Source organism: Empidonax traillii, unplaced genomic scaffold, assembly GCF_003031625.1.
Source record: "Empidonax traillii isolate 1590-97213 ecotype Southwest subspecies unplaced genomic scaffold, ASM303162v1 scaffold1273:size490713, whole genome shotgun sequence".
NCBI classification, from domain to species: domain Eukaryota; kingdom Metazoa; phylum Chordata; class Aves; order Passeriformes; family Tyrannidae; genus Empidonax; species Empidonax traillii.
In genome coordinates this window covers 472,439-479,781 of record NW_020956466.1, presented here as the reverse complement: position 1 = coordinate 479,781, position 7,343 = coordinate 472,439, and the positions used below count along the sequence as shown (strand labels likewise).

The 7,343-nt window shown below is 47.9% G+C and overlaps 1 protein-coding gene across 3 annotated transcripts in view; it reads left to right on the top strand.

Moving 5' to 3' along the window:
- Nucleotides 1-7,343, top strand: part of SMOX (spermine oxidase) — a 42,080-nt gene that overhangs the window by 10,888 nt on the left and 23,849 nt on the right. The window contains exon 1 of one of the 3 annotated variants that reach the window (XM_027906295.1): nucleotides 5,816-5,949. The exons of 1 other annotated variant lie outside the window; for it this stretch is intronic. The gene's annotated coding sequence lies outside the window, so the exon portion shown is untranslated. Of the gene's footprint in view, nucleotides 1-5,815; nucleotides 5,950-6,207; nucleotides 6,376-7,343 lie in introns of those variants that run through there. One more of the 3 variants, XM_027906297.1, reaches the window with a different exon arrangement.

Sequence of the window (7,343 nt, the reverse complement as noted above, 5' to 3'; positions counted from 1 at the left end):
TTTCAGGTAAATGAACAAAAAACCCAGCTAAGATCAACTTCTAAGGCTGGAGACCCGAGTTTGGACTGTATTTTTTTAGTGCTGTATTTCCCTCTGCCTCTTTTGCGACGCGTTCTGAGGAAGAGGAGCTCAGAGTCAGCCTGAAGTTCTCTCCTGCCTTGAAAAAATCAGGATGCTGAGGAGGTTTTGGGCACGAGGGCTGCAGGTTTGGCGTATGGGAAGAACAGGAAGCTTTTTGGCACGCTGCTGGCCAGGAGTACACGTGGGGCGTTGTTACAGCCTTTCCTTCCTTGATGTCTGATCCAGCCTGTGTGTCAGTCATTGGGGTGGGTCAGTAATTTGTAACTGGGGCTGGTAGGTGCTAATGGAAGATCTGCATTTTCAGTGCCTCGAGCCACGCTTGATGGCTTGGGCTTTTACCTGGGTTTATTTTAGTGGATTGTAGCTTTTGTCTTCAGTTTCAACTTCAGTTTCTCTCTCACAGCCACCCCTATAAATTCCAGAAGCTCTCTGGATATCAAACCACTTCATTGCAGCTCCTGCCTGTGGAAATGTAAGGGATTAATGAGTTGCTCATGGGCAGCAGGAGTGCTGGCCTGTTTGTGCCACCAAGGTGAGAAGGGTGAGCGTGGTCATCTCTCCTTCCCCAGGGCTGGTGGGGGACAGGGCAGGCACACAGGACAAATGGACTGTGGTGATGGTGTGGGGTGCAGTGGAGAGGGTGCTGCAGAGGTGATGGAGGTGCTGCACCCACAGCCTGCTTGGGGCCAGGGAGGATTGCCCACTCAGGCTCACGTGTGCCCGTGCAGCACCCACGAGGCTCCTTGCTCTGGTCAGGCGTGACGAGGTGACGAGGAGCAAGGGGATGGAGTCACAGTGATGGGAAAGGCAGGGGTTTTGCATCTGCCTTCCTTGTTCCAAGTACTGGAAAACACTGTGTTCAAGGACACTGTGCTGGTGATGGTCCTGGCTTGAGAAGGGTCTTTCAGGGGCTGCCTCTGACCAACGATTGAGTTTCTGTGAGCTGTCAAAACAGGTCCCCTCTGCCCACACCCGGCAGCTGCCTTCAAAAATGGGCAGCAGAGCTGGTCTGGGGCTGAGTGACTGTCCCAGCTGCTGCATCCACCTGGCAAACCTGTTCAGACCAAAATACTGACTTGGGTAAAGCCTTTTTTTCGTTTGAGGATGCCCATGAAGTGCCACTCTCCAGATAGTCTCAGCCCAGCAGCTGGGGGTGAGCTGCTGGCATGTGCAGGTGTCACACGAGGTAACCTTGATCTCAGAGGTGCTTGTGCCTCAGTGACACAGGTTTATGAGCTTGGGAAGGGCTCTGGTATGTATGTAGAAGGCTGAGGACCATTATCCTGCTCCTGCAGCTCTCCAGGTAGTCGAGTAAACGAGGTGTGTCAGCTTCCGATGCAATAAAGCTCCCGTTGCGCCGCAGTCGCAGCCCGGGCTGATGTTTGCACAGCCACTGTACAAAGGCAGTTTGTAACAGAGTGGGCTCACCTGAGTGTCTGCCTGACGTGCAGGACTTGAGTTCAGTTAATAACACTCCTGCCTCCTCCTGAAAGGGTGTGAATGGTGGCTCTGGAAAGGATTGTGAGTTTGACGTGCGACCCGCTGGATGAAAAAGGAGGGAGGAGGGAAAAAGAGACATATCTTCCAGTTTGACATGTTTACAGCCTGGAGAGCTTGGAAAGAGCATCTTGAAATAACAGGCACTAAGGATTAATGTGCCTGTGTCTGAGAAGGCTGATGAAAGGGGGAAAGAGGGAGAAGTTACAAAATGCCTGTTTGTCGTGCCAGGAGCTGTGGAGAACCACAGCAAACAGCGTCGGGAGGCACTGACAGGCAGTGCTGGGGCCAGCCCACAAATCCCTTCCACTTCATTTTTGTATCTCCTCAGAGATAGGATCACTGTTCTGCCCTCACCTATGCTCAGGGGACAGCCTGAGTCTGAAGCCTGGAAAGGTGTTATGAGAGATAAAACTGCTCCAGCTAGAATAATCTTTCCAAGCACTTCTCCCCCAGCTTAGGGAAAAAAAAAGGTGCATTAGAGATGATAATTGAAAATTCTGTTACTGCAGTTACTTAGGCAAAGGTTACTCATTACAACTGTGCACTTGCTCAGTACAAGTAGTGCTGGGCTGTGTAATGAGTTAATGGCCTAAAAATTGGAGTGTCTTTCCATCTGCTGAATAAGTCACCTTTCTGTTTCTGCTGTGGAGCTTTTGCAAATGGGTTTAGCTAATAGAGCTTTCAGATAACCACTTTTCCTTATGCAGCTGATGAAATAATAGAGATTATTACATCTACTGGAAAAAGGCTTTTGAAACTCTGTATGAAAAAATTTGTTGGTATTATTATTATTCTTTTTTTTATTGCTTTCTGAGGCTCGGGAGATGCTCTGGACTGGATGGTGCATGCAAATTTTCATTCCTTAGGCATCTCTGGAAACCACCTGCATGTGTGTTCCATCTCTACAACACCCTGCTAATAACGCCAGGGCTCACAGACAGACAGTTCTGCGTCGTGGTAGATCCCTGAGGTGCAAAGTCCAGAAAATTTTGTCTTGCAGCTCTGCCCTGGCCACATCCGTGGAATGGGCAGGAGCATTCCCAGCACCACAGCCCTGTCTTCTGGTGGAACTGGACTGTAAATGTCTGTGGTAGATTGGGATCCTGATTTGGAAGCTTAAGCAACATCCTCTCTGTCTGTAGTGAAAAGGATTTCAGCAGCTGATTAGCGTCACTGTTAAAAATGAGATATTTTATTCTTCTTGTGATTTTTTTTTCCCCTAGCTTCTGCTCTGGGTTGCTCAGTCTCACTCTGCTTAAATTGAATGAAGCCTCTGGTGTCAAGTCCTCTGTGTTTGTAAACACTCTGAGGCTGTGATGACAAACCTGCATTACAAACACATGTGTGTGCAATGCCCCCTCATGTGCTGATAGGATCTTGACTAGCTGCACTTAAAATAATGAGAAAATAGTAGTGTGTTTGTTTCTTGTTCTGCCATTTAGTCCTTCAGCTGAGTCTTGCTGGTTTTACCCGAGTTCCTTTCAAGCTCATGGAATATTGTTGCCTAGTTTTCTGATTAAGGATGATGCTTAATTCCCATCATTTCAAAACCTGGAGGGAATAAAGTGATTCTGGTGCATTTTTTATGCTGGGGCTGCTCAGTCTGTGCAGTCAGCAGGGAATTTGTTTGTGTTGATGGCGCATTTCTCACCCTCCAGACTGGCTGTTACACTTGTTAATGTGAAGACTGTTGATTTAACACCATGTAAAAGCACTCAGGAAGGTTAGAGGTCTGTTTTAAATGGTCTGTAAGCCCCCTTTCAGCTTGTCCATCCTGAGATGGGAGTATCAGAGAGCAGCAGGATGGATTGCTCCTCTTCTCCATCACCTGGAAAGGCTGAGGGCAGCAGATTCAAGTTGGACACCCAAAATAATGCAAGGGTTTGTAGAATGCCAGGAGCTCACAGCTGTGGCCCATGGGTATGAGACAACCTGAAGTCTGAAGGAAGGTCACTTTATTTAAAGATCAACCAATCCTGATGGAAAAGAAAAACAACCCCAAACAAACCCCCAAATCCCAGCCAACCCCCAGCCCAGCCTCCAAGCACACAAGCCTTGTTTCCAGAGCGTTGCCTCGCCCAAATCTTTGTATCATCACAGCTACAGCAGTACTACCACGGGAGCATTTGGGTGAGCTAAGAATAGCAGATTTCCTTGAGAAATGCTTTTGTTTATTTTGGGGTTTGTGTTTTTATGTAGTTGGAGCCTTGGTGACCTTTTTCTGAAGGGTCCTAGAAGAATAGCCTGGTCAGAGAGCATTGTTGTAATAAGGAGGGCAGTTCTGAACTGCCTTAATTCTCTGGCTTCTTCCTTGTGACCTGCAAGGTTTTACTGGCAGAATGAGGGAAAAAAAAAAAAACTCATGAAGTTGTCACACCTCTGAACTTTTCATAGCTAAGATCAGCAGAGATGAAAGGATGGGGAGCTCAGAGGATTGAAGGGTAAAAATGCCAGGAATGGAAACCCATGATTCTGGGTTGGTAGAGCGATGCCCATCTTAGAAAACATATTTTTGCAAAGATTTGGCTGCTGGGAAACGGCAGTTATGCTCAGGATTTATTTTCTTTTGTAGGGAGGGGTTGGTTTCAGGGATTTTTTTTTTTTAAAGAGTTTTATTTTTTGAAGAAGGAAATAGAAGGGGATAAATGAAGGGTAATGGCACACAAAGAGGCAGGGGCAGCATGGTGATAGAGACTGAGGAAAGGGAGTAGAAGTGATTAAAATATCCTGAGACACACATGAGGTAAGAGGATCAAAACTGTATATTTAAGACAAAAGGAAGATGTGTATTTGGATATTTTATTGTGGCCTGTTGGCTGTTGGGCAGGAGGGCTATAAGCAAGACAAAGCAGGGGAAATTTGACTTTCAGCGAAGCTGTGATTTAGTGCTACCCTTGCTCTTAGATGGAAACAAAGTAAAATTACAGCCTGAGAGAGACTCACAGTACAACAGTCAACACACTTCTTACGCTGTGATTAAAGGAGAAAAGAAACAAAACAAGCAAACAAACAAACCCCCAAAAAAGCAACAAAAAACCACCAACCAAACAACAACAAAAAAAACCACAAAAGAATAAGAGAAAGAAACAACTGTTTTTGGCAACTAAGAAAAAGTAAAAAGCCAAACTATCTTTGTCCCAGGGGACCTGGTGATGTTCACTGGCTCGAGCCCTGACTGGTGGCTTGGCAAGTGCTGAAGGGAGAGCACTGAACACACTGAACTGTGTTTTATGTTCTTGTCTTAACTTGGGAGCCCAGCAAAGTGTATAATTGATACTGAAATAAAGCGTAGTGGGGATTCATGTATTTATATCACCTGTTCGTTTCACAATGGAACGTGGATCCTGGTTGGAAAGCTCAAGCTTCTCCTATATTTTAATTGCCTTCCCCTGCTGATCATACAGTAAAGGGTGTTGGCTGAGTAGGGGTGGTTTCCAAATCAGGGTTCTTTACACACAAAATACCCTGTTATTTTCTCATCTGTCTAGACAGGTCACCTAATCCAGCATTAAAATGCTGAAACAGGAGGGAAAACATTTTCTGGAAGCTTTCCTGTGAAGAATTCACAGGAGCTTGCCAAAGCCAGGATTGGGAAAGCTGTGCTTGAAGAACTGAGCTGACCTGGTTCAGTTTCTGCAGGATGTAGATGGCAGAAATTATATTGAGGCAGTTAAAATATATGGATCAAAGTGTTATCTGGAGAATGAGGGGTGTTGTAGAATGTCTGTGGGAGTGAGTTCTTCCCCAGTGAGACCCTCCCTGCAGAGCTGTCCCAGCCCTGGCAACAACAGCACAAGGACGTGGAGCTGCTGCAGAGAGTCCAGAGGAGGCCCCGGAGATGCTGCCAGGGCTGGAGCCCCTCTGCTCTGGAGCCAGGCTGGGAGAGCTGGGGGGGTTCCCCTGGAGAAGAGAAGGCTCTGGGGAGACCTTCCAGCACTTATGGAAAAGAGAGAGAGCAACTTTTTACACAGGCAGACAGTGACAGGACAAGAAGGGAACAGTTTTACACTAAAAAAGGAGAGGTTTAGATTGAATGTTGGGATGAAGGTGTTCCCTGTGAGGGTGGGGAGGCCCTGGCCCAGGTTGGCCACAGAATCTGTGGCTGCCCCACCCCTGGAAGTGTCCAAGGCCAGGTTGGACAGGGTTGGAGCAACCTGGGCTAGTGGGAGGTGTCCCTACCCATGGCAGGGGGTGGAACGAGATGAACTCTGAGGTCCCCTCCGGTCAGGATTCTGTGCCTCTCCATTCGGTTGGGCAGTGGCAGTTGGGTCCTGCTGCAGTGGCAGTTGGAAGTGCTGCAGCGCCAGTTGGAACAAGCTCTGGTGGCAGAGCCAGAGTTTACACACTCTGTGCAGATCCCTCTTGCAGGTGAGTCCAGCTAAGGGTGGATTGAGCTGCAACTGTTCCAGTTTGAACATTTTCAAAACAGTTCTCAGAGCTCCAGTGGGACCACCCTCCTTTTCATACCACTGCTTAAAACTGCAGTCTGGTGTCAGCCCTCCTCAGAGAGTGGATGTTGCTTGGCCAACATACGTAAATGCTTTAAGATCCTGGAGAAAAAGGGACTCTCCAAAGGACACTGCTGTTACTTTGAACTTCGTTAGTATGTGTGATCATAAACTGCAATAGGCCAGCAGTGCAAAGGTTCGACCCTCCTGGTGACAGAAGAGAGGAACAGCCAACACTTTGACACTGGCCAAGTGTTGGGTGAACTGAGGAGGAACTCAGAAGGGATATCCAGCAGCTTAGCAACAGGTAGAGGCAGAACAATCTCCTTGCATAGCTCTGTGTTCAGTAAGTGTTTGGGAAGGGAGGATGGTAAAGCTAGGAGTTGTGTGTGTGTGTTTTATCCAGATCAATGGGCACCAGCTGATTCCAGGGCCAGTGAGCCCTGGGCTGTGTGTTTATCCTTTGCAAGCCGGGACCGATGCCAGTGTGGGCCTGGTGCAGTTTGGGTCTCTGTACCCTGTTCCTTCATGCTCGGGAGGGCAGGTGTGAACTACCCAAAACCAGATGTGAACACACTGACATTTGTGTGTAAAGACAGTCCTGCACTGGTGATCCCTGATTAGGGATCCTTAACCATGGACTCAGGCTGCTGAGTCCCACCCACTAAAATAAGGTAATGGGACCTGAGAACTGAGGATGGACACTGGTATAAAGATGACTTCTGGGAGTTAACAGAGGAAAATTGGTTCCTGCTCAGAGGGGCAGTTGAATCTACTGGGTAGGTGGAGGTAGAATTGAACTGGTCAGGACTGGTGTGGGTTTGAACCTCTCTTCCTTGAAGCCCAAGGCTGGTCCTGGTGTGGCAGGACGGTGTTGGCTCCAGGGGCTGCATCACGTGGCTGTGAATTTCTGAGCTGGCCCTCGTTGGCTTTCATCAGTTGAAACGTTTTCCCGTCTGTCCCGTTTCTGTAATGATTGGTTTGATATCCAGTCTCCGTGCCTGGAGCTAAACCCTCCTTACCTAGTGCCCTGGGTTAGAGGATCTGAAGCTTGTGCTTTGTGGTTGCCACAGTGGCACAGTGGAGCTTCACCACTGGGTCATGGAGCTCGTCGGCGCTGGGGACGTGGTTCTTTTGTCTTCATTTTTCAAAGCCTTTACCACAAAATTGCCGCTTTTGGAGGTTATATAAAAACATGGGAGCTTGAATGTCCTTTGGAAATAGTCTACACTTCACAAGAGGGTGGAGATTTCTGCAGTTTCCAGTACTGGTCCTCCAGGCTAAAAAGTTGTTGCGTCCCAGTTTGACCTCAGT